Source organism: Cydia fagiglandana, chromosome 25 (genome assembly GCF_963556715.1).
Source record: "Cydia fagiglandana chromosome 25, ilCydFagi1.1, whole genome shotgun sequence".
Lineage (NCBI taxonomy): Eukaryota > Metazoa > Arthropoda > Insecta > Lepidoptera > Tortricidae > Cydia > Cydia fagiglandana.
This window is the reverse complement of record NC_085956.1, coordinates 10,055,381-10,083,343: the sequence shown is the minus strand read 5'-3', so window position 1 is coordinate 10,083,343 and position 27,963 is coordinate 10,055,381. Positions and strand designations below refer to the sequence as shown.

The following is a 27,963-nucleotide window of genomic DNA, read 5'->3' as shown; positions in this document are numbered from 1 at the left end:
CAGCAATAATAAGTTTTTGGCAAAAATTTCATTTTTGGTACAAGCTTTTATCGCTGACTGTACTTTTCTTTCCACAGGCAACTAATGCTCCTCGAGACAATTCTAAAAATCCCAAACACAATTAGGTTTCGTTGTTTTATCACAGAGTTCCTGTGGCCACCTCCGGTCTCCGTCATCAGATCAACTCGATGACTGACACCATAATATTGCATTGTCGTGACTTACACACACAATCGGAAACCGGGAAGTGGATCAAATTTAACTTGCAAAATTTGATTACACACAGACAGACAACGGTCAGGTGAAACTAAATAAAAGCTTGTAATCTATCTTCTATATATATAAATGCAAGTGTCCTGACTGACTGACTGACTGACTGACTGACTGATTCATCAACGCAGAGCCGAAACTACAAAAGCCAGAAAGTTGAAATTTACACACCAGATTGCATTTATAAAGTGTACAAGAGATAAGAAGCGATTTTGAGAAATTCAACCTCTAAGGGGGTTAAAAAGGGGATGAAAGTTTGTATGGGGTTAAAGTTTTCTTTTAAGCTAGGAATTTGAAACTTCGTAAAAAGATATATTATTAAAATACAAGAAAACTAATTTCAGCGTTTTTGAAAATTCATCCCATAAGGTGGTGAAAAAGGGGTTGAAAGTTTGTACGGATATCAAAAAAAAATTCAAGCGGTGGACTTGAATCTTTGTATTTAGGGATATTATTAAAAGACAGGAAAAGTAATTTCAGCGTTTTGTAAAATTCATCCCCTAACAGGGTTCAAAAGGGGTTGAAAATTTTAATCCATTACAAATGCTTTGAAACTTCGTAGAAAGGCATAATAGCCGATTACAAAAAAAGTGGTTGCAACGTTTTTGGAAATTCAACCCCTAAGGGGGTTAAAAAGGGGATGAAAGTTCGTCTTCGGGTGCAAATTTTATTTTAAGTTAGGAACTTGAAACTTTGTAAAAAAGTATCAAATTCAAATACAAGAAAACTAATTTCAGCGTTTTAGAAAATTCATCCCCCAAGGTGGTGAAAAGGGGGTTGAAAGTTTGTATGGATATCAAAAAAAATTTCGAGCGCGGGACTTGAATCTTTGTATTTGGGGATATTATTAGAAGACAATAAAAGTAAACTCAGCGTTTTGTAAAATTCATCCCCTAACAGGGTTAAAACGGGGATGAAAGTTTGTATGGGGTTAAAGTTTTCTTTTGAGCTACGAATTTGAAACTTCGTTAAAAGATATATTATTAAAATACAAGAAAACTAATTGCAGCGTTTTTGAAAATTCAACCCCTAAGGTGGTGAAAAAGGGGTTGAAAGTTTGTATGGATATCAAACATTTTTTCGAGTGTGGGACTTGAATCTTTGTATTTAGGGATATTATTAGAAGACAGGAAAAGTAATTTCAGCGTTTTGTAAAATTCATCCCCTAACAAGGTTAAAAAGGGGTTGAAAGTTTGAATCCATTACAAATGGTTTTGAAACTTCTTAGAAAGGCATAATAGCCGATTACAAAAAAAAAGTGATTGCAACGTTTTTGGAATTTCAACCCCTAAGGGGGTTAAAAAGGGGATGGAAGTTCGTCTGCCGGTGCAAATTTTATTTTAAGCAAGGAACTTGAAACTTTGTAAAAACGTTTTAAATTAAAATACAAGAAAACTCATTTCAGCGTTTTTGAAAATTCATCCCATAAGGTGGTGAAAAAGGGGTTGAAAGTTTGTATGGATATCAAACATTTTTTCGAGCGCGGGACTTGAATCTTTGTATTTCGGGATACTATTAGAAGACAATAAAAGTAATTTCAGCGTTTTGTAAAATTCATCCCCTAACAGGGTTAAAATGGGTTTCTAAGTTTAAATCCATTACAAATGCTTTGAAAATTCTTAGAAAGGCATAATAGCCGATTACAAAAAAAAGTAATTGCAACGTTCTTGGAAATTCAACCCCTAAGGGGGTTAAAAAGGGGACGAAAGTTCGTCTTCAGGTGCAAATTTTATTTGAAGCTAGGAACTTGAAACTTTGTAAAAAGGTATTATATTAAAATACAAGAAAACTAATTTCAGCGTTTTTGAAAATTCATCCCTATGGTGGCGAAAACGGGGTTGAAAGTTTGTATGGATATCATACATTTTTTCGAGCGCGGGATTTGAATCTTTGTATTTGGGTATATTATTAGAAGACAATAAAAGTGATTTCAGCGATTTGTAAAATTCATCCCCTAACAGGGTTAAAATGGGGTTCAAAGTTTGAATCCATTACAAATGCTTTGAAACTTCTTAGAAAGACATAATAGCCGATTACAAAAAAAAGTAATTGCAACGTTTTTGGAAATTCAATCCCTAAGGAGGCTAAAAAGGGGATGAAAATTTGTCTTGGGGTGTAAATTTAATTTTAAGCTAGGAACTTTAACTTTTTGGAAAAAAAGATAATACTTAAATTAAAAAACATGAAAACCAATTCAAGCATTTTTGAAAATCATCCCCCAAGGTGGTGAGAAAGGGGTTGAAAGTTTGTATGGAGATCAGATATTTTGTGAGTGCGGAATGCGGAACTTGAATCTTTGTATAAGGGCATAGGTACCTATTATGAGAATACAAGAAAAGTAATTTCTGCAACCAACATCAAAATCCACTTGACTTAAAACTTCATACAACTTGCTAAAAAAGAAAAATACTTAATTTCAACATTGCTTGGATATGAAAATTATAGATACTAAAGATGTAAAATGTTGAAGATAAGATTCCACGCGGACGAAGTCGCGGGCAACAGCTAGTAAATAATAAGAAATAATTATACGCTCGTGGACGAAATCCCTATGACGGAATGGGCCACATTGACCTTACTTAGTATATAGAGTCGGACCAAAAAAAGTCTGTAGGGGATTTGATAGCCCACGCAGTGCAAGTATTATTTCATACGTCACAATTTCATAGAAGTTTGACGTTTAAAATAACAGTTGCACTGCGTGGGATATCAAATCCGTGGCAGACTTTTCTTGGTCTGACTCTAACTTCTTCTTCTTCCTGGCGTTATCCCGGCATTTTGCCGCGGCTCATGGGAGCCTGGGGTCCGCTTGACAACTAATCCCATGATTTGACGTAGGCACTAGTTTTTACGAAAGCGACTGTCATCTGACCTTCCAACCCAGAAGGAAACTAGGCCTTATTGGGATTAGCCCGGTTTCCTCCCGATGTTTTCCTTCACCGGAAAGCGACTAGTAAATATCAAATGATATTTCGTACATAAGTTCCGAAAAACTCATTGGTACGAGCCGGGGTTTGAACCCGCGACCTCCGGATTGAAAGTCGCACGCTCTTACCGCTAGGCCACCAGCGCTTCAGCGCTTGGTCTGACTACCTACATAACTATAATTAATCTTCAGCCTGAAAATATACACAAGAAAACCAAGAAGTCTGGATTTGCTCTTAAAATAAGTACATACACCTTATACATCATTTCATTTAAAATTACAAACCGGTGTCATTGAAAACTGACCCTTGCTCCTTTGAGATAAGGTCCACGGCTTGAATCGGACAACCCTCTAAATAGGACCCCCCGATTGAATGGGCAAACATAATGTTTGGAAATGCAAGTCACCACCTCAATTTGTTGTAACTTAGTACAGCTTTGGCATTTGTAAAAAAAAACTTTAATTTTGCAAAATCAGAAAAAAAGTCGGTGTCATATATACCTAAGTACTTACCTACTTATTTTGTTTTAGTTGTTTTATTTCGTTTGCTTTTATTAAAATTAAATGAAATAAACAAAAACCAACATAATAAACAGGTTGTACATAGAATTTGCTTTATGATATGACTGATATTTTAATTTACTTTAATTTAATTTGACTAATATGTATTTTAATTTACTTAATTTAACTATTTTAATATGCCTATTTAGTGTTATTTTAATTGTGTTCGTGATTTTAATGTAACCTGACAGCGTGGTGCCGAAGAGCACCTAACATATTGTCCAAATATCATCTAATAGATTTATATTGGAGGCCCCCCAGAAGACCTGGTAAACAAGGGGTTACCTAGTTGATGGGCTAGGGGAGGGCAGGCAGTTCATATGGCCCATGGCCAGGGGGAGGGGGAGAGGCATGCATTTAGTTACCCATTTTATTCTCCTCGGGGGCGGTGGGGGGAAAAGGTTTCTTTTCAGTCACGGACTCTTTTCCAAAATCTTTTTCTATTCTTCCCTCTATACAACCTAAGAGCGCATCAGAGAGTGGATCAGCTACACTCTAATAACACGAGCTAAAAATTGCCTAGTCCAGAGCACACAGTCGCTGGGGCCGAAATCGGTCAGGAGAGCATCACCATCATCATCATCACAACGTGTCCCAAAATTCAACGATAAGCTGGCACCAGAAGATAGACCTGCTCATGACTACTCAAGGAAACATAATAAAAAAAATGAACTGTAGTTTATTCAATAACAAAACTTATACAAACTATTATTAAAATTAAGTATAAACTAAATAAATTAAAACAAAAACTAATAAAATAGATAAATAAAACTTACCCACCTACCTTAAGTCCCCCAGATCTGTCCCCTGCGGAAGGGTGCCCATAAGGCTGGCTACATTCCCACGCTGAATAGCTATGCCTATTCTTTGGCCTAGGAATGAGCCAGCCCTAGGGTCACCCGTTTCCAATAGTCTTTTTTTAGGCCCTTAAAAAGATTGTTTTTTTTTTTTAATTGTATACATAGGGAATTGGAAGGAATTGTAGGGCTGTCTATTTTTATTTTTTCTTGTAATTCTATAAAAACAAAGAAAGAAATAAACAATCATACCTAATAAAACTTACAAAACTATAGACGATTTTTATTTTTTCTTGTAATTTTATAAAAACAAAGAAGGAAATAAACAATCATAATAAAACTTACAAAACTATAGATAAAATTTTTGCCCCAGGTCGCCGTCAACGGGCAAGGTGCCCAGACGGCTGGACGTATTTCCCCGCTGTATTCTATCATAAATTGAGATATATTTTTTTATTATTTTTCCTCGAGTAGTCATGGGCAGGTCCATCTTCTGGTGCCAGATTATCGTTGAATTTTGGGACACGTGGTATATCTATAGCGTTTTTTACCACCAACTCCGCTGTCCCAAAATCATCTGTATTAACACCATTCAAACCTCTGTAGCGAAATTGATGCGCTGTCCGATTTTGTATGGAAAGCGATTTCGGATCGCCGCGTGAGTTGAGGGGGGAGGGGAGTGGACTGGGGGGGAGGGCGTTGCTGGTACTGACGTGGCAGTTATTATATTTTAAAGTTTTGGGCTTAACAAGTTTTTTGTCAACAATTTTGTTGCTTTTGCGGGTGGTACTTTTTGCGCAGTTTAAAATGGGTGCGCTCCCGGTCCTGATTAAGTACAGTCGCCATGATATATATATGAGCGGCCAAGGTGCTCACAAAAATCTGAGCACGCCTCTATTGTCAAGGCGTTAGAGCGCTTGTTCAGATATTGTGAACACCTTGGCCGCTCCGATATATCTGATGGCGACTGTACAAAAGTTAGAAGAAAAGCATCGAAAGAGCTCATTTATCATGATTTTGAGTAGAAATAACATTTTTAATACAGTTGCTCAAAAAGTGCTACTTTACGTAGCTGTTTAGCGTGCGGAAAGTTGGTTATCTCGAACTAGTGCTTTTTACTTTTCCAATTTTTTTAAATTTATACTTGTTCCAATTCACGACTACTTATTGATGAGTGTTAATATTAGTTTCCTTTAAACGTCGTAATCAGCATAAAAACCTACCGTTAATGTAAGAATACGAAAAATATTACATATTTCATATTTAATTACTTACCTCTTCATCATTATAACACGTTTAATTTTTAATATTCAATATTGAAAATTCCGTTCTTAATAAGTTGACTGAATGGAACGGAATAGCTGTCAAACGCCCATAGATATAATATACTTAAAGACGACGTCTAACCGAGCTGTCACTGTTACCACTTTTGTTTAGTGTACGATTAACAATGTTTTTCTTATTTTTTCGCAACTGTATTAAAAAACGTCGTTCGATACACGTGCGGAAATGTCATTCTTCACTCGTCCCGAGTCTTGCCACTCGCCTGCGGCTCGTGGCAAGATATCTCGGTACTCGTGAAGTAATGACATACCTTCCGCACTAGCATCGAAATGTACTATTTTTTAAAGTTTGTAATAAACATAACGGACCTTTTTGTAAGGTCAAGTGGGGTAAAGGGAAACATGCTTTATTTTTTGTGAGAGAAACTGGTATCAGAAAAGTTCTTCTACGTAGATATTTTTAAGGTCATTTTATGTATGAATTACCTTCATTTTTAGTATCATCATTTAATTTCGTTTTTAGGGTTCCGTACCCAAAGGGTAAAACGGGACCCTATTACTGGAGGCCAACGGCGAGATTCGGGCGAACGTCACATATCGTTACTATTTCATATCTAATGAATTAGAGATTCACTAGATATGAAATAGTAACGATATGTGACGTTCCACGGCTAAAGGTTATTTGATCATGTAATGTTTTCATGTACCCTCAACTGGCTTAAGGAGCCATTTGAGGGCAGATTTTGTTTACTTTTATTTAAATACCTGAAGATACAGACTACAGTACGTAATTTTTAGGGTTCCGTACCCAAAGGGTAAAACGGGACCCTATTACTAAGACTTCCCTGTCCGTCCGTCCGTCCGTCCGTCCGTCCGTCTGTCACCAGGCTGTATCTCACGAACCGTGATAGCTAGACAGTTGAAATTTTCACAGATGATGTATTTCTGTTGCCGCTATAACAACAAATAGTAAAAACAAAATAAAATAAAGATTTAAATGGGGCTCCCGTACAACAAACGTGATTTTAGACCAAAGTTAAGCAACGTCGGGAGTGGTCAGTACTTGGATGGATGACCGTTTTTGTTTTTCCTTTTTTTTTGTTTTTTTTTTTGCATTATGATACGGAACCCTTTGTGCGCGACTCCGACTCGCGCTTGCCCGGTTTTTTTCTATTCAGTGTTATAACACTCGTGTTTTACACCATTTAAGGCCCTTAATACAGTGGAAACTGGATAAGTGGAATCGCAAGGGACCGGCTGTTTAGTTCCGCTTATCCAGGTTTTTCCATTTATCCAGTTTTCCACTTAACCAGGTTCAAATAAAACGTTTTTTTCAGTTACAGAGGCTCTCGCTAACAGAGGTTGTGGATGCTAGTAATGTCGCTTATAGAGGTCACGTATAGCATGATCAACTAAAAGATCAAGACTTAAATAACCATCTTTTATTAAATATGTATGTAGATATGTATGTATTAACAAAACATAGGTATGTAATCCTGACTTTAAAATAAGTGTTCCGTAAACAAAGTTTTTGTACGGAACACTAAATAATAATAATAATAAGCCCGCAGGGCAGCTTGTGGCGAGCTGTTGGGGAGTAACGACCCCACGGACCCGAGTGCTCCCGAGAGTCGGTCAGGGTCTCCGTCTCCGGCGTGTCTTCGTCGGTCGGAGTGGACCCCAAGGGGACCCGCAGGACTCTCAGCTCTGGCTTGCCTTAATTGGCCGTCCAGAGAGGAGTCGTTAGAGCTATATGCTGCGGTATATGCTGTACAGCACTCGGTAGATAACATCGGCGGCTGGTCAATTTTGCTTAAACTTATTCGCATTAATGAAATAATACGACTTTTAAGGGAAAAACAAAAAGAATATATTATAAAAACTTAAATGAAGATTAACATGAAACGTTACTAGCCGCGTATGTATGGCAAGAGACTCCTAAAGGTCAAGATTGACTACATGCGCGCTGCGTCGTGTTGCGTGTAATAAATAAGCAGGCGCTTATGTTTGTGGCCTATTTCCAACACCCTCCTCTGGGCACAAACCCATTGCCATTGAAAATGTCTGATGCTTCGGCCGGTGCAGCCCCTTGGTGAGAACATCGGCCAACATATCTTGAGTGCTTTTGTAGCGAACGGAGATTTGTTTGTTGGTTATACGCTCCCTCACAAAATGGTAGCGTATGTCGATGTGCTTGCTTCTGGCGTGGTAAATGTCATCACCTGAAATGCTAATAGCACTTTGATTATCGCAAAACATGACAATTGGTATACCTGACATGGTGGGCCAAAAATCTTCCTCCAATTGTTTGAGCCAGATGGCTTCTTGTGTTGCAGTAGCTAGTGACATATACTCCGCCTCAGTGCTCGATAGAGCTATTGTGGGCTGCCTTTTAGAGCACCAACTAATGGCGGCACCCTGAAATGTGAAGACATATCCAGAACAGGATCTCCTATCCTCAGTATCTGACGCCCAATCTGCGTCGCAGTAGCCTACTATATTGGCATCATTTTTCTTGAAGGTGAGTTTTAAATCTTGTGTACCTCGTAGATATCTTAAAACTCTTTTTGCTGCCATCCAGTGCTGTGCTGTAGGTTTATTGTTAAATCGGCTTAATTGATTTACAACGTAGGCTATATCAGGTCTGGTGCCTTGAGATAAGTATAAGAGACACCCTATCAACTCTTGGTACGGGATATCTTTTAAGACCTCGTCATCATTTTCAGCCTTTTTCAGTTGCAGGTTAGCTTCACACGGCGTGTACACTGGTTTGCAGTCACTCATATTGAAACGAGTAAGTACCTTTTCTATATACATAGTCTGATCCAGAGAAATTTCATTCAATGATTTATCATGAGTAATTCTAAAACCAATACAACATTTAGCTTCACCCAAATCCTTCATATGAAACTTTGTACTCAGTTTCTCTTTTATCATTTTGACAGATTCTTCGTTATTGAAAAAACACAGTAAATCGTCCACATAAACTGTCAGAAATAATATATCTTTTTCATTGACTATACGGTAATATATGCAAGGATCTACTCTGGATCGTGACATTCCTATTTCTAATAAAGCTGCATTGAGCTTTTTGTTCCATTGTCTGCTGGCCTGTTTCAGACCATAAATGGATTTGTTAAGTAAGCAGACTTTGTCGACTTCTTCAAAGTAGGGTGGCTGAGACATGTAAATATTTTCTTCAATATCGCCTTGCAAAAATGCGGTAACTGCATCCATTTGATGGATTTTTAAATTATACTTAACAGCCAAACCAATTACATATCTTATAGAAGTGTAGCGTACCACTGGTGCATAAATTTCATGATAATCTATGCCCTTTTTCTGTTGATAGCCTTTTACAACAAGTCGTGCCTTCAGTCTTGATACATTGCCCTTCTCATCTGTTTTGGTTTTATAAACCCACTTGCAGGGAATTGCTTTTTTATTTTTAGGCAAATCAACTAATGTCCAAGTATTATTATCAAGCAGTGATTTATGCTCTTCTTTCATAGCATGTATCCAATCTTCTGCCTTATTACTCTGTAGAGCTTCAGAAAGACTTTGTGGATCCTTATCTAAAATGCTCATTGCAGATTCACCGTTCATGCACATAAACAATGCATCAACTTTCGGAGGATCAGCTTCATATATTTCTTCTCGACGTCGTGGCCGAAGATTCCTATCTAATTGTGGAATTTCAATACTCTCTTCAGGAATATATGACTCATCATTAGGATCTGAATAAACTGATACTGGTGACGATGAGGAATCAATATTTACAAATGTACTATTCAGTTCATCGGTTCCAACGCTGTTATTATCATCAATATCATCATTATCCTCTTCTCTCTCTTCAGGTAAAGGTAAGTAAACCGTTTTAGACTTTGGTAAGTTTAATTCTTCCTTTTTGTGAGACATTTTTTTGTTACTTATTTCCTGTGTAGCATTATTTCTTTGACTACTAATCTTTTTTTCTTTTTCAGGTGCAGATGTATCATCATGTACATTTCCTTCATGTCTACTATTTTTCTTTTCTTTGTTAATTACTTTTTCTTTTTCAGGAGCAGATTCATTATTAACTATATTTCTTTTTACAGTGGCCTCGAGAAATACGACATCTCTACTTGTTATAGTTTGCTTATTTTTAGGATCTATAAAACGGTAGCCCTTTGCGGAGTCACTATAACCGACAAAAATCAACTCACGGGATTTTGGATCCAGCTTTTGGCGGCGTTCTTTAGGTATGTGTACCATCGCTTTGCACCCAAAGATCTTCATGTAGCTTAAGTCTGGTTTCTTGCCTGTCCAAACCTCTTCTGGAGTGACGTAGGAAAGGGCTCTCGTCGGCGAACGATTTATAATGTGCGCTGCCGTGACCACTGCCTCGCCCCAGAAGTTGTTCTGTAATTGAGCATTTAGTACCATACATTTAGATCTTTCAATAAGAGTTCTATTCATTCTCTCGCTTAATCCATTTTGTTCCGGTGTATATGGATTTGTAGTTTGGTGCAATATGCCAAATTTCTTGAGATAATTGTCAAAATTTTTATTTACGTATTCTTTGCCATTATCTGTCCTTAGAGTTTTAATTGTTTTATTAAGTTCATTTTCAACACGATAACACGAGCTAAAAATTGCCTAGTCCAGAGCACACAGTCGCTGGGGCCGAAATCGGTCAGGAGAGCATCACCATCATCATCATCACAACGTGTCCCAAAATTCAACGATAAGCTGGCACCAGAAGATAGACCTGCTCATGACTACTCAAGGAAACATAATAAAAAAAATGAACTGTAGTTTATTCAATAACAAAACTTATACAAACTATTATTAAAATTAAGTATAAACTAAATAAATTAAAACAAAAACTAATAAAATAGATAAATAAAACTTACCCACCTACCTTAAGTCCCCCAGATCTGTCCCCTGCGGAAGGGTGCCCATAAGGCTGGCTACATTCCCACGCTGAATAGCTATGCCTATTCTTTGGCCTAGGAATGAGCCAGCCCTAGGGTCACCCGTTTCCAATAGTCTTTTTTTAGGCCCTTAAAAAGATTGTTTTTTTTTTTTAATTGTATACATAGGGAATTGGAAGGAATTGTAGGGCTGTCTATTTTTATTTTTTCTTGTAATTCTATAAAAACAAAGAAAGAAATAAACAATCATACCTAATAAAACTTACAAAACTATAGATAAAATTTTTGCCCCAGGTCGCCGTCAACGGGCAAGGTGCCCAGACGGCTGGACGTATTTCCCCGCTGTATTCTATCATAAATTGAGATATATTTTTTTATTATTTTTCCTCGAGTAGTCATGGGCAGGTCCATCTTCTGGTGCCAGATTATCGTTGAATTTTGGGACACGTGGTATATCTATAGCGTTTTTTACCACCAACTCCGCTGTCCCAAAATCATCTGTATTAACACCATTCAAACCTCTGTAGCGAAATTGATGCGCTGTCCGATTTTGTATGGAAAGCGATTTCGGATCGCCGCGTGAGTTGAGGGGGGAGGGGAGTGGACTGGGGGGGAGGGCGTTGCTGGTACTGACGTGGCAGTTATTATATTTTAAAGTTTTGGGCTTAACAAGTTTTTTGTCAACAATTTTGTTGCTTTTGCGGGTGGTACTTTTTGCGCAGTTTAAAATGGGTGCGCTCCCGGTCCTGATTAAGTACAGTCGCCATGATATATATATGAGCGGCCAAGGTGCTCACAAAAATCTGAGCACGCCTCTATTGTCAAGGCGTTAGAGCGCTTGTTCAGATATTGTGAACACCTTGGCCGCTCCGATATATCTGATGGCGACTGTACAAAAGTTAGAAGAAAAGCATCGAAAGAGCTCATTAATCATGATTTTGAGTAGAAATAACATTTTTTTAAAGTTTGTAATAAACATAACGGACCTTTTTGTAAGGTCAAGTGGGGTAAAGGGAAACATGCTTTATTTTTTGTGAGAGAAACTGGTATCAGAAAAGTTCTTCTACGTAGATATTTTTAAGGTCATTTTATGTATGAATTACCTTCATTTTTAGTATCATCATTTAATTTCGTTTTTAGGGTTCCGTACCCAAAGGGTAAAACGGGACCCTATTACTGGAGGCCAACGGCGAGATTCGGGCGAACGTCACATATCGTTACTATTTCATATCTAATGAATTAGAGATTCACTAGATATGAAATAGTAACGATATGTGACGTTCCACGGCTAAAGGTTATTTGATCATGTAATGTTTTCATGTACCCTCAACTGGCTTAAGGAGCCATTTGAGGGCAGATTTTGTTTACTTTTATTTAAATACCTGAAGATACAGACTACAGTACGTAATTTTTAGGGTTCCGTACCCAAAGGGTAAAACGGGACCCTATTACTAAGACTTCCCTGTCCGTCCGTCCGTCCGTCCGTCCGTCCGTCTGTCACCAGGCTGTATCTCACGAACCGTGATAGCTAGACAGTTGAAATTTTCACAGATGATGTATTTCTGTTGCCGCTATAACAACAAATAGTAAAAACAAAATAAAATAAAGATTTAAATGGGGCTCCCGTACAACAAACGTGATTTTAGACCAAAGTTAAGCAACGTCGGGAGTGGTCAGTACTTGGATGGATGACCGTTTTTGTTTTTCCTTTTTTTTTGTTTTTTTTTTTGCATTATGATACGGAACCCTTTGTGCGCGACTCCGACTCGCGCTTGCCCGGTTTTTTTCTATTCAGTGTTATAACACTCGTGTTTTACACCATTTAAGGCCCTTAATACAGTGGAAACTGGATAAGTGGAATCGCAAGGGACCGGCTGTTTAGTTCCGCTTATCCAGGTTTTTCCATTTATCCAGTTTTCCACTTAACCAGGTTCAAATAAAACGTTTTTTTCAGTTACAGAGGCTCTCGCTAACAGAGGTTGTGGATGCTAGTAATGTCGCTTATAGAGGTCACGTATAGCATGATCAACTAAAAGATCAAGACTTAAATAACCATCTTTTATTAAATATGTATGTAGATATGTATGTATTAACAAAACATAGGTATGTAATCCTGACTTTAAAATAAGTGTTCCGTAAACAAAGTTTTTGTACGGAACACTAAATAATAATAATAATAAGCCCGCAGGGCAGCTTGTGGCGAGCTGTTGGGGAGTAACGACCCCACGGACCCGAGTGCTCCCGAGAGTCGGTCAGGGTCTCCGTCTCCGGCGTGTCTTCGTCGGTCGGAGTGGACCCCAAGGGGACCCGCAGGACTCTCAGCTCTGGCTTGCCTTAATTGGCCGTCCAGAGAGGAGTCGTTAGAGCTATATGCTGCGGTATATGCTGTACAGCACTCGGTAGATAACATCGGCGGCTGGTCAATTTTGCTTAAACTTATTCGCATTAATGAAATAATACGACTTTTAAGGGAAAAACAAAAAGAATATATTATAAAAACTTAAATGAAGATTAACATGAAACGTTACTAGCCGCGTATGTATGGCAAGAGACTCCTAAAGGTCAAGATTGACTACATGCGCGCTGCGTCGTGTTGCGTGTAATAAATAAGCAGGCGCTTATGTTTGTGGCCTATTTCCAACACCCTCCTCTGGGCACAAACCCATTGCCATTGAAAATGTCTGATGCTTCGGCCGGTGCAGCCCCTTGGTGAGAACATCGGCCAACATATCTTGAGTGCTTTTGTAGCGAACGGAGATTTGTTTGTTGGTTATACGCTCCCTCACAAAATGGTAGCGTATGTCGATGTGCTTGCTTCTGGCGTGGTAAATGTCATCACCTGAAATGCTAATAGCACTTTGATTATCGCAAAACATGACAATTGGTATACCTGACATGGTGGGCCAAAAATCTTCCTCCAATTGTTTGAGCCAGATGGCTTCTTGTGTTGCAGTAGCTAGTGACATATACTCCGCCTCAGTGCTCGATAGAGCTATTGTGGGCTGCCTTTTAGAGCACCAACTAATGGCGGCACCCTGAAATGTGAAGACATATCCAGAACAGGATCTCCTATCCTCAGTATCTGACGCCCAATCTGCGTCGCAGTAGCCTACTATATTGGCATCATTTTTCTTGAAGGTGAGTTTTAAATCTTGTGTACCTCGTAGATATCTTAAAACTCTTTTTGCTGCCATCCAGTGCTGTGCTGTAGGTTTATTGTTAAATCGGCTTAATTGATTTACAACGTAGGCTATATCAGGTCTGGTGCCTTGAGATAAGTATAAGAGACACCCTATCAACTCTTGGTACGGGATATCTTTTAAGACCTCGTCATCATTTTCAGCCTTTTTCAGTTGCAGGTTAGCTTCACACGGCGTGTACACTGGTTTGCAGTCACTCATATTGAAACGAGTAAGTACCTTTTCTATATACATAGTCTGATCCAGAGAAATTTCATTCAATGATTTATCATGAGTAATTCTAAAACCAATACAACATTTAGCTTCACCCAAATCCTTCATATGAAACTTTGTACTCAGTTTCTCTTTTATCATTTTGACAGATTCTTCGTTATTGAAAAAACACAGTAAATCGTCCACATAAACTGTCAGAAATAATATATCTTTTTCATTGACTATACGGTAATATATGCAAGGATCTACTCTGGATCGTGACATTCCTATTTCTAATAAAGCTGCATTGAGCTTTTTGTTCCATTGTCTGCTGGCCTGTTTCAGACCATAAATGGATTTGTTAAGTAAGCAGACTTTGTCGACTTCTTCAAAGTAGGGTGGCTGAGACATGTAAATATTTTCTTCAATATCGCCTTGCAAAAATGCGGTAACTGCATCCATTTGATGGATTTTTAAATTATACTTAACAGCCAAACCAATTACATATCTTATAGAAGTGTAGCGTACCACTGGTGCATAAATTTCATGATAATCTATGCCCTTTTTCTGTTGATAGCCTTTTACAACAAGTCGTGCCTTCAGTCTTGATACATTGCCCTTCTCATCTGTTTTGGTTTTATAAACCCACTTGCAGGGAATTGCTTTTTTATTTTTAGGCAAATCAACTAATGTCCAAGTATTATTATCAAGCAGTGATTTATGCTCTTCTTTCATAGCATGTATCCAATCTTCTGCCTTATTACTCTGTAGAGCTTCAGAAAGACTTTGTGGATCCTTATCTAAAATGCTCATTGCAGATTCACCGTTCATGCACATAAACAATGCATCAACTTTCGGAGGATCAGCTTCATATATTTCTTCTCGACGTCGTGGCCGAAGATTCCTATCTAATTGTGGAATTTCAATACTCTCTTCAGGAATATATGACTCATCATTAGGATCTGAATAAACTGATACTGGTGACGATGAGGAATCAATATTTACAAATGTACTATTCAGTTCATCGGTTCCAACGCTGTTATTATCATCAATATCATCATTATCCTCTTCTCTCTCTTCAGGTAAAGGTAAGTAAACCGTTTTAGACTTTGGTAAGTTTAATTCTTCCTTTTTGTGAGACATTTTTTTGTTACTTATTTCCTGTGTAGCATTATTTCTTTGACTACTAATCTTTTTTTCTTTTTCAGGTGCAGATGTATCATCATGTACATTTCCTTCATGTCTACTATTTTTCTTTTCTTTGTTAATTACTTTTTCTTTTTCAGGAGCAGATTCATTATTAACTATATTTCTTTTTACAGTGGCCTCGAGAAATACGACATCTCTACTTGTTATAGTTTGCTTATTTTTAGGATCTATAAAACGGTAGCCCTTTGCGGAGTCACTATAACCGACAAAAATCAACTCACGGGATTTTGGATCCAGCTTTTGGCGGCGTTCTTTAGGTATGTGTACCATCGCTTTGCACCCAAAGATCTTCATGTAGCTTAAGTCTGGTTTCTTGCCTGTCCAAACCTCTTCTGGAGTGACGTAGGAAAGGGCTCTCGTCGGCGAACGATTTATAATGTGCGCTGCCGTGACCACTGCCTCGCCCCAGAAGTTGTTCTGTAATTGAGCATTTAGTACCATACATTTAGATCTTTCAATAAGAGTTCTATTCATTCTCTCGCTTAATCCATTTTGTTCCGGTGTATATGGATTTGTAGTTTGGTGCAATATGCCAAATTTCTTGAGATAATTGTCAAAATTTTTATTTACGTATTCTTTGCCATTATCTGTCCTTAGAGTTTTAATTGTTTTATTAAGTTCATTTTCAACTCTTGCTTTGTATTCAACAAATTTATCAAAAACTTCAGCTTTACTCTTCATGGTAAAAACACATACTTTACGTGAAAAATCGTCTATGAAAGTGACAAAAAACCTGGCACCTCCAAGTGATGCAGTTTGCATCGGTCCACATACGTCGGAGTGGATGACTTCTAGCAACTCAGTTGCCCGGGAGCCTTCACCTGGAAATGGCTGTCTAGTCTGCTTTCCTTGAATACAACTTATGCATGTTATATTTTCATTACACGGAGACAATTTTACACCGGTAGTACAATTTGGAACTTTTTCCATATCTTTGAAGTTTAAGTGACCCATTCTTTGGTGCCAAACAAAATTGTCATCATTAGCAACTGCGGCGGGCATAGCATGAACTTTTTCTTTTATTGTATTAAGCTTATACATATCATTAATTTCTATGGCATCTGCTACTCTCAAACCAGTTTGTTTATTGATTATTTGGCAGCCAAACTCATCAAATTCTATTTTACAGCCACTTTTTATTGTCTTACTGACAGATATTAGATTAGTGCCTATATCAGGTACATAAAGGACATTTCTTACCTGTATTTCACTTATGTTTCCTTGTGTGTCAGGTACTTTGATTGTTACATCACCGCAACTCTGTACTTTGAGTATGTTATTGTCAGCGATTCTGATGCTTGTTACAGATGGTGCCCTTTCGTCCTTGAGCCATTCTCTGTGTAACGTCATGTGCCTCGACGCACCCGAATCCACGTACCAGTTCAGCGAGTCATTATGTGTGGTGGCACTGGTGGCTGAAAAAGTTGCAATAAAAGCATTATCTTTACTATCTAATTTATTTTTCTTATGCCAACAGTTTTTGCTTAAATGCCCGTGTTTGTTGCAAAAAAAACATCTGGGTCCTTTTGATTTACTTTGCCCTTGCCCTTTGTTGTCAGTCTTTTTATTCTCTTGCCTTCTGGAGTTTGAGTAAAATGCAGTTGTATCCACAGTTTTTACTTCCTGTAACAATTTTGTTTTAATGGAATCGGCACTGATTTTTACTCCGGAACTCTCAATAGCCATAATCATGGGCTTATATACGTCTGGCAATCCCGCTAGCATTAACGTTCCCAGCCATTCATCGTCTACTTTAAACTTAATGTTTCTTAAACGATGTGCGGATGACATTATTTTATTTATGTAATCTTCTATACTTGCGCTTGTTTCTAGCGTAGTATTTATTAAATCTTTTAGCAAGCCTACTTTTCGAGTCAAGCCCGAGTCCTCAAAAGCTGACGTTAAGTTGTCCCACACCTGCTTGGATGTTTCTGCCTCTCTAACGTGCACATATATTATGGGGTCGATAAGCAAAATAAGTTTTGACTTAGCTTTAACATCCTTTTTAGCGTCGACTGACGTGCCGGTTTCTGGTTCAATGCATTGCCATAAATCTTCTAACTGCAAATATGCTTTTACGGCAAAACTCCAAGTGGCGTAATTTTCTCTTCCAGTTAATTTTTCAATGCTCAATAATCCATTATTAGACGTCATTATAATGTATTATGCTTGATATTATGCTGAAAAAGAATCCTACTTGGCGACCGTTTTAGGTTAGAATGACTTTAAATTTTACTTGAACTATTTCACTTTAAAAACACTTTGACTTTCTATTGTTTTTTTACGTAGGCATGGGGCGGCCCATAACCTAATGAAATAATACGACTTTTAAGGGAAAAACAAAAAGAATATATTATAAAAACTTAAATGAAGATTAACATGAAACGTTACTAGCCGCGTATGTATGGCAAGAGACTCCTAAAGGTCAAGATTGACTACATGCGCGCTGCGTCGTGTTGCGTGTAATAAATAAGCAGGCGCTTATGTTTGTGGCCTATTTCCAACACGCATCTTCTAAAAAGCAATACTGTAAATAATCCACAGTAAGTACCTACTCATATACAATTTTCAAAATTTCAAAAACAAAATCAATTAAACAAAATCACTCCTAATATTTACTTATGCAAGAGAAACCAATATGGTTAAATAAATCAATGTACCGATTGTACTTTAATGAAAAAAATCCGTCATTTTGGTTTGTTGACCGGAGTCACATTTTACCACATTTCTTTCAATATCGAGAATATTGTCGAACACATTTTTGTAACGTAAAATTTTGAACAAATTTTATAACGCCGAGCTATTCCACTCATAGAGGTTTCGGAGACGGCTGCTTCCAGTTACAGAGGTAAAAATAAGAAATATTCGAAAAAATGGATTCCGCTTATAGAGGTCCCAAAATTCCACTTATAGAGGTAATTCGTTGCCAAGGGACTGGAACCGAGAACTTGGGTCCACTTAAAGAGGTTTTCCACTAACCCAGGTTCCACTTATCCAGTTTCCACTGTATGTGACTTTCCATCACAGAAGGGACCTAATGCTTCAGTGCAATAAAGTCCTTTTTACAAGCTTTTATTTAGTTTCACCTGACCGTTTTCTGTGTGTAATCAAATCTTGCAAGTTAAATTTGTTCCACTTCCCGGTTTCCGATTGAGCAAAAATTTTGCATACATTTTAAGTAAGTCGGGTGACAATGCAATATTATGGTGTCATCGAGCTGATCTGATGATGGAGACCAGAGGTGGCCATAGGAACTATGTGATAAAACGACGAAAAATAATTGTGTTTGGGGTTTTTAGAATTGTCTCGATGAGCATTAGTTGCCTGTGGAAAGAAAAGTAAGATGTAATAATGTTTTGAAAAGATGTGTCCCGCCGAGTTTGTTGCCGGTCCCATATTGGGATACCCTCCTCCAATTGAGGGGGGATTTAAATCTTCTCGGGGCAGAGGTATACGGTTGGAGCCGGTAAAGGTTTATTTGACGTTCATAAGCGCATTGTAATATGCCTACTTGAATAAACTATTTTTTATCTTTTTTATCTTATCTTATCTTTAAGTACAGTCAGCGATAAAAGCTTGTACCAAAAATGAAATTTTTGCCAAAAACTGCAAAGATCTGTAATTCCAACAGAAATTCTGATAGAAAGGTCCTTAATAGTGTACAATGTACATGAACATGAAGCATATATAAGAACCCTTGGAATGGAACCCTTGTATGGAAAGCCACATATTATATTAGATTGCACTGAATATTTATTCTGAGTGTACACCCTGGGGCATATAACTCGTGGATGTACTTACATAAATGTTTTAATTCAGATATTTCCGTAGAAGGAAAGCAAAATGGCGGCGTCGCTATGCGTGAGGGGAGAATCGCTAACGAAGATGCGTTTTCATTGTCACAAGTATTTTTAGGCTGCGTTGCCACTGAGGTAGAAGTTATAGTGGAGATAAGGAGACATATGGGAACTAACCAAGTCTCAAGTATTGGTTGTATTATATTATTATATGTATTATAGTTATTATATATTATATTAATATCCACATCTCTTCCCCTCTTCGGTGGATTATCAATTACGTAGGTATTGGATATACGCTGGATTAACAATACCTCAGGACCCCTATTCGACAAGCGACGTTTGACGTATCGTGTTGATCTCTCCTTGATGTGGGAAAAATCATAAATTCACGAATACGCACAATGTCAAAATTTGACATTAACAATCCACAGTTAGGGTGACCAGCAAACCAAACCGAACCACCCTTAGTTTAGAGTGGGGTTTTGGTTGTACCAAATGATATTATCCACCGTTGATGGAATCAACACCCAGTATGCAATAAAATCAACTGTTGATTTGACGTGGATGCGAAATCTGACAGTTGTACGTGTCGAATTTGGCCCCAGTACACTTTTCAAACTCTACTCTTGGTTGGAAGCCAGGTGGCAGTCACTTTCGTAAAACTAGTGCCTACATCAATTCTTGAGGCTCCCATGAGCCGTGCCAAAATGCCAGGATAACGCGAGGAAGATGATGACACTTTTCAAACTCTAGTTAAAATAGAGAAACATCGACTAACCTAATATGCGACGTTCCACGGGAAAAGGTACCTTATGGCGGCTGCCGCTTACGTCACATAGTGCCGCAATAATATTAGAGCGGCGTTAATAATAGCGTAAGCGCCAACCGCCATAAGGTACCTTTACCCGTAGGACGTCAAATATTTTCCCAAACTTACCCATCTGGTGTTGCAGATGTCTATGGGCGACGTTAATTGCTTACCATCAGGCGATTAGTCTGCTTGTTTGCCTCCTACTTATATCATAAATAAGGGTTTCTAGGTGACTACGAAACCTTCAAAATGCATGTTTTTGAAGAGTCGACAACGCGGATGTATCTCTGGTATTGCAGGTGTCCATAGGCTACGGTGACTGCTTAACATCAGGTGGGCCGTACGCTTGTTTGCCACCGACGTGATAAAAATAAACAACGGGTTGCACTCCGAGAGTGCCGGCAGAAGTGAAAACTCAATGACATTGTAACAGTTTTTTGATCAGGTCACGTGTCCGTCTTTCGAAGCGTGTTACGTCTTACGCTCTCGCGAGCTTAACATTTTTTCTCCATCACAAAAAGTGCACATTTCACTTCAAATAAAAGCTTGTAAAAATTCCTAGTAGGTGTACGGACGAATGGTACAATGGAAACATGGACGGTTCTTGAAAAGTGCGTAGAGTCCGCGAGTGTGCGTTCCTTTCATGGTCCAGTGACTGCCGCATATATATCTACGCAGCTACATAGCAAGTAGATAACGTATAAGGAACGTAAAGTAGGCGTTTTCCTGGCCCCAATTTCACATCGGTGACAGGTGCGACGAATTGTAAAATCACTGTTGCTGACGGCACAGGCATCCATGGGCTACGGTTACCGCTTACCATCGGGCGGGCCGTATTCCTGTTTGCCACCATCATTGTATTATTAAAAAAAAACTTTATGATATCGGAAAAAAAAACAGATATTTCTCTTGCTAAGTTTATGACAATTGTCACAAGAAACACTACAATTGTCACGAAATTCCGACATATAACTCATTACCTGTCAAGAATTACCTACAATTCTTCTAAATCTTTGACAATTGTCAGAAACTTCGCAGGAGAAATATCTGTTTTTTTCCGATATAATAAAGTTTTTTAAATAATACAATGATGGTGGCAAACAGGAATACGGCACTCCCGATGGTAAGTGGTAATCGTAGCCCATGGATGCCTGTGACGTCAGCAACAGTGATTTTATAATTCGTCGCACCTGTCACCGATGTGAAATTGGGGCCGGGATTTATATTGATATTTACTTTATTTACTAATATCCCAAAAATCCTTAGAATTGGCACAGTATGTATAGATTAAAAAAAACCGGGCAAGTGCGAGTCGGACTCGCGCACGAAGGGTTCCGTACCATAATGCAAAAAAAAAACAAAAAGAAAGCAAAAAAAAAACGGTCACCAATCCAAGTACTGACCGCTCCCGACGTTGCTTAACTTTGGTCAAAAATCACGTTTGTTGTATGGGAGCCCCATTTAAATCTTTATTTTATTCTGTTTTTAGTATTTGTTCATTTGTTGTTATAGCGGCAACGGAAATACATCATCTGTGAAAATTTCAACTGTCTAGCTATCACGGTTCGTGAGATACAGCCTGCTGGTGACAGACGGACGGACGGACGGACAGCGAAGTCTTAGTAATAGGGTCCCGCTTTACCCTTTGGGTACGGAACCCTAAAAAGCGACTAATTTCTGACCTTCTAACCTAGAGAGAAAACTTAATAGGACTTATTGTACATTAGCAACCCGCTTCGCAGGGGTTACCCAAAACCTTGACAAATTATACACCAAAACCTTCCTCAAAAATCACTCTATTAATAGGTGAAAATCGTATGAAAATCCGTTCAGTAGTTTTTGAGTTTATGGCGATCATACAGACAGACGCGACGGGGAACTTTTGTTTTATACTCGTAATTATGTAGTGATAATCCGGTTTTCGTTAAAATTTGGTGTGGAGAAAGTGGAGATAGTTTCAGGTCCGGGAAAGTACACGGGATACTTATTCATCATCATCATTATTCAACGTAGACGAAGTCGCAAACAGAACATAGTAAGTACCTATACTTGCTAGGAGAGTCATAAATACTGCATAATAGAAGCGCTGGTAGCCCAGCGGTAAGAGCGTGCGACTTTCAATCCGGAGGTCGCTAATTCAAACCCCGGCTCGTACCTATGACTTTTTCGGAACTTATGTTCGAAATATCATTTCATATTTACCAGTTGCTTTTCGGTGAAGGCAAACATCGTGAGGAAACCGGACTAATCCCAATAAGGCCTAGTTTTCTCTCTGGGTTGGAAGGTCAGATGGCAGTCGCTTTCGTAAAAACTAGTTCCTACGTCAAATCATGGGATTAGTTGTCAAGCGGACCCCAGGCTCCCAAAATGCCGGGATAACGCGAGGAAGCGGAGAGTCATAAACATACCTCGCAATCGAGCTAGCAAAACCGTAGCAAATGACAGTTGAATGTAAAGGTTAGCGTTCATATGTCATGAATCATCATCATGACTCATGATAACATAGTCACTATTTTTTAAATTTTAAAGTTAAATTTGTGTTGCAGGAAAGTAAATTATTAAATTACTTCTTTACATTTTTGTTTACTTGATCTCAATTTGTTTACTCTTAATTTGAAATACAAAATAAATTCTACCTACTTATAACGTAATGATGTGTGTATAGCACAAGGATGTAAATACCTTATTTAGCGTAATCACACGCAAACAGATCTTAAATAATTAATTTAAAACATAGTTTTTGTATTTGACTTAGTAAAAACGTATATATGCGTCAACCTTAATGTGCAACTGCTACGGTTTTGCTAGCTCGATTGCGAGGTATGGTCATAAATAGTGCACGTGCACGCACACTTTATTCCTAAAAACCATAACCCTCAATTTCACTCCGCAGTCAAGTAAACCCCCCAACTAGCTTCCCTAGTTAGTTCCAACATCTACCATACACATGTATACATATATATGACGGACGCGTGAATTTTCACGCCCCAGCTCTGGCTCGCTTTTTTTTAATTACAACCCCACTGCGCTATTGTACTCTAGTGGGGATCTAGCATTAGGGTTGGCAGAGATGATTAGAAATAATATTTTCACCACACCAGGCGGCCTAGCCAAGGTGGCAATCGCTATCGCTTCGCCATCGAATCGCTTTGTCGTCGAATCGTCTCTCTATCACTCTTCCATATTAGTGCGACAGTGACAGTTGCGTTTCGATCGCTACGAAGCGTAAGCGATTGGCACGTTGGCTACGGGGACAGCTCGGAAAGTCTTACTTTGCACTTCAAAAACTGATAGCAAAGCTGCATTTTATTAACATGTGAGGCAAAGTAATTAAATGCAAATTTTGAGTTGTTTTCGTATGTTTGCTGGTAGAATTGACTATTAAATTATGATTTTGGATGATAAATATTTAATAACATTCATTTGGATTTGATTTTGTTTGATATGTTACATTTAATATTTGGTTCGGGTTGGTGTGGTGAAAAATTTTGTGTTTCACTCGGGGCCAAATTTTGTTTAACCCTCGTGCTTTGAAACCCTTGCAACGCTCGTGGGTCAAATTTGGAATCTTTCGCTTGTTAGGGTATCATTATTAGATGATTATTTGCCAGTCGCTTTTCGGTGAAGGAAAACATCGTGAGGAAACCGGACTAATGCCAACCAGGCCTAGTTTCCCCTCTGGGTGGAAGGTCAGATGGCAGTCGCTTTCGTAATAACTAGTGCCTACGTCAAATCATGGGATTAGTTGTCAAGCGGACCCCAGGCTCTCATGAGCCGTTGCAAAATGCCGGGATAACGCGAGGGAGAAGATTTATATACCTAATGATACAGAGTAAGTATAGTAGTTCAAAATCAACTCTGTATTGTGAAATTATTTGACTGTTTCTTCTAATTTGTTAGACCAAGTAGTAAAAATGTTAGTCTATGTTATATATTTGTAATCTACTCACAAAGCCCTTTCATTTGGTAATCCACATGGTGTTTAAAAAATAAAAGTCAATAAAAACTTTATTGCCGACTTTTTGACGTCATAAAAGCTCATTCCACCACTTTAGAAACATGCTGATTTAAGCTTAGAATAAATTTAAAAGTGGAAAAATTACTGTCTTGGGTGAGATTTTAACTGACGGCCTCTGGACTCTGGATCGATACTCCAGCGCCCTGCCATCTGAGCCACCAAGACCTCATCCGTATAGTTCGTTTTTTTTAGCATTAGAAAGAACTCCACAGAAGTAAGCGTACAGTTTTTATCAGGCTCTTTTATTGTTAATAATTATTGAATTATCTAATGTAGCACGGTCAATACATATAATTTACTTCAAATTATTACCGCTAAAAGTACCGGATTTGGAACCACAAGGTTACTTCTGCGAAGTTCTTTCTAATGCTAAAAAAAACGAACTTATAGTCAGCAAATCTTTCCACCATATTATAGGTCAAGGGGACCCTTAGCGACATCTACCGTAAGAGTGTTACACTTCTTAAACGGTTACCGGAGGATTTCCAAGTCATATTGGAAATTCACCAGGCCCCTGTTTCACCAACGTGACAGGTGCGACGAATTGTAAAATCACTATTGCTGACGTCACAGGCATCCATGGGCTACGGTTACCACTTACCATCGGGCGGGCCGTATTCCTGTTTGCCACCATCATTGTATTATTTAAAAAAACTTTATGATATCGGAAAAAAACAGATATTTCTCTCGCTAAGTTTATGACAATTTATTATGTGCTGATTTATTTATTATGTGCCATTTATTTATTACGTGCAAGACGATTTTGCCAGTTTTTGACCCCGTCCCCCCTATGTATTTAAGAAAAAATAAGAATAGGCTGACCCCCTCCCCCCTATAATCAATTTGATAACCTATCTACCTATAGAAACATACATACATCACTGGTTCAGTGACCCAAAGAGGATCGTGGCCTCTGACACAAGAGAGCGCCACTCTGCCCTATTCTGCGCCACTTCGCGCCAGTTGGGTATTCCGAGGGCGGACAGGTCTTTTTGGGCTTCGTCACTCCAGCGGTATCTGGGACGCCCAGACGGACGTTTTCCGCCCGGGTGCCCACATACGCTCTTCTCACAGCACGATCCTCCCCCATCCTCTCCAGGTGACCAAGCCAGCGGAGTCGTGTTGCTTTGATCTCGCCAATTATATTAGGCATCGCAACCAGCTCCTTTAGCTCCCTATTTTTTCTTCGCCTATACCTACGAATATAGAAAGTGGTATTTTCATAAAATATTTTTTGCATGTACTTATAAAATGTGAATGTGGCAACCCTGCGCGGTGCGTTATCGAACTGGGGGGCCGTCAAAGAGCCCCACTACCGCGGTAATATAAAAATACACGTACAGCCCTATTCATAGTCCGGCTGTTCAGAAAAAAAATCAAACTCAAATTAACATAGTCGGGGTCTACCTAACCTAATTAACAGTCAGTAACACAATATTTAAAGGGGCCCACTGATTAACAGTCCGCCGGACGGTATCGGCCTGTCAGTTAGAACAAAATTTTGATAGTTCCGAACACCTGACAGGCCGATACCGGCCGGCGGACTGTTAATCAGTGGGCCCCTTTAAATATTTATTTTATACTGTTTTTAGTATTTGTTTTGCTGTTATAGCGGCAAAAGAAATACACCATATATAAATAAAATTAAATAAACATAATGTTTCCCACAAGAAAAAATCTATTCTATTAGCTATCAGTATCACGGTTCATGAGATCATGAGAGACAGCCCCGTGGCAGACAGACGGACAGTGGAGTCTTAAGTCAAGGGATCACGTTTTTACCTTTTGGGTACGGAAACCTAATAAAAACTGTTAAGGGTCAAACAGATTACTGCGAATACTGCGTTACGTCTTTCCTGTAGACACACAAGGGCTATAAAGGTTAATTTTCTTATTTAAACCTTATCTACGTGAAAAGGTCCTCCTTTTATATAAAGAACTATGATAAAATCATTACTTACATGTCCGCAAGCTGTTAACTATTGCCCACAGGAGAGAAAACTAGTGTGTTCGCGCGAACTGTACATTTTTCTCTCCTGTGGGCAATAGTTAACAGTCTGTGGGCATGTAAGTAATGATTTTATCATAGTTCTCCAAATAAAAGGTGGACCTTTTCACGTGGATAAGGGTTAAATAAGAAAATTAACCTTTATAGCCCTTAACTCTTGTGTATGTCTACAGGAAAGACGTAACACAGTAATCTGTTTGACCCTTAAGAGCCAACAGGAGTGGTCATTTCTCCATACAAACGTACTCCTCGTTTTCCTCCGTGGTTTTTGAAGCTAGAGCAATGATTTTTTCAACACAGATTAATATTGTCAATCAGTTGTCAATGTCTGTGTCGGACCGTTTTGCTTTTTTTGATATTTTTGTTTTTTAAGGCGCTAGAGCCCTTCAAAAATGGCCGAAATGGCCTAATTGACTATGCCGCAATGAGAGGCGTGGCATTCAAAACTGATATCAATTAGCCATAAAAGCAAAACGGTCCGACATAGATAATTTCATAATCATTTAGATTTCCAAATTTGGTAACGATTGGTTAAGTTTTGGAGGAGGAGACAGAGGAGTACGAAACCTCGATTTTTGAGATTTTTACGCAGGATTTTTCGCCTTGTCCTTATCGCACTACTCTTAGGTGCCGCTTCCTTTAGCGAGACGGGTATATTTACCTAAAATATTTAAAACTCAGCTCCTGTTTCGTCTTAAATGAAAAAATAGGAATCCTTGACTATGAATACGGACCGATGCGCGTAGGAGCGGTGTTGCTGCAAATCGCATAATTAGACGGAATACAATCTCATGCCAGACACCTAGGATACCTAGGCATCTAGGATACCTACCTAAGCATCTAGGATACCTAGGCATCTAGGTTTATAAGGGCTAGCCTTGGTTGGTAGTCGCAAACAGAACCTAGTATATCTACTGAAATAAATTTCTTTTCCGTACCCAAAGGGTAAAACGGGACCCTATTACTAAGACTTCGCTGTCCGTCCGTCCGTCCGTCCGTCTGTCACCAGGCTGTATCTCACGAACCGTGATAGCTAGACAGGTGAAATTTTTACAGATGATGTATTTCTGTTGCCGCTATAACAACAAATACTAAAAACAGAATAAAATAAAGATTTAAATGGGGCTCCCATACAACAAACGTGATTTTTGACCAAAGTTAAGCAACGTCGGGAGTGGTCAGTACTTGGATGGGTGACCGTTTTTCTTGCTTTTTTTTCGTTTTTTTTTTTGCATTATGGTACGGAACCCTTCGTGCGCGAGTCCGACTCGCGCTTGCCCGGTTTCTTTATGAAATAGGAGACAAACGAGCAGACGGATTACCTGGTGGTAAGCGATTACCGCCGCCCATGGACACCCGCAACACCAGAAGGGTTGCAAGTGCGTTGCCGGCATTTAAGATGGGAGTACGCTCTTCTCTTGAAGGTTTGAAGGTCGTATCGCCAAACATTTCATTTTTGGTACATATAAGTACAATCTTTTATCGCTGACTGTACTTTTCTTTCCACAGACAGGCGTGGCTCACTCCGCGATTTCGTCGCTTTGCTACAGGTAGCTAAAAGTACATCCGTTCCACACCAATTTTGGTGGCTAGCCATAAGCCGCGCGTGGCGCTGACGCCACCTAGGGGCCATATCTGTGCTGACCTTGACAGACGCGTTTTGTTAGAGGGTGAGTCTTCTTTACCTAGTACTATTATTTATTCTGTGCCACAGACAACTAATACTCATCGAGACAATTCTAAAAACTACAAACACATTGTTCTTATGGCCACCTCCTGTCTCCATCATCAGATCAGCTCGATGGTACCATAATATTGCATAGTCACCCGACTTGCATGTGTATGCAAATTTTCAGTTTCATCGGAAACCGAGAAGTGGGTCAAATTTAACTAGTAAGATTGGTCCGTATAAACATAGTTATACCGGGTGTGGCCTGTAATACGAGCAATAAATTAAACTGTAGGTAGGCAG

The 27,963-nt window shown here is 38.8% G+C and overlaps 1 protein-coding gene and 2 long non-coding RNA genes across 3 annotated transcripts in view; 2 read left to right on the top strand and 1 right to left on the bottom strand.

The window, feature by feature from the left end:
• Positions 1-27,963, top strand: part of LOC134677036 (uncharacterized) — a 148,770-nt gene that overhangs the window by 40,944 nt on the left and 79,863 nt on the right. The window lies entirely within an intron of this gene.
• On the bottom strand, positions 24-27,891 carry LOC134677203 (uncharacterized). Its single transcript, XR_010100009.1, has 2 exons — positions 27,765-27,891; positions 24-160 (listed from the first exon to the last, which is right to left on the bottom strand). It is a non-coding gene; the product is annotated as an uncharacterized LOC134677203 (long non-coding RNA).
• Positions 15,488-16,804, top strand: LOC134676953 (uncharacterized). The gene is made up of 2 exons (XR_010099973.1): positions 15,488-15,611; positions 16,662-16,804. It is a non-coding gene; the product is annotated as an uncharacterized LOC134676953 (long non-coding RNA).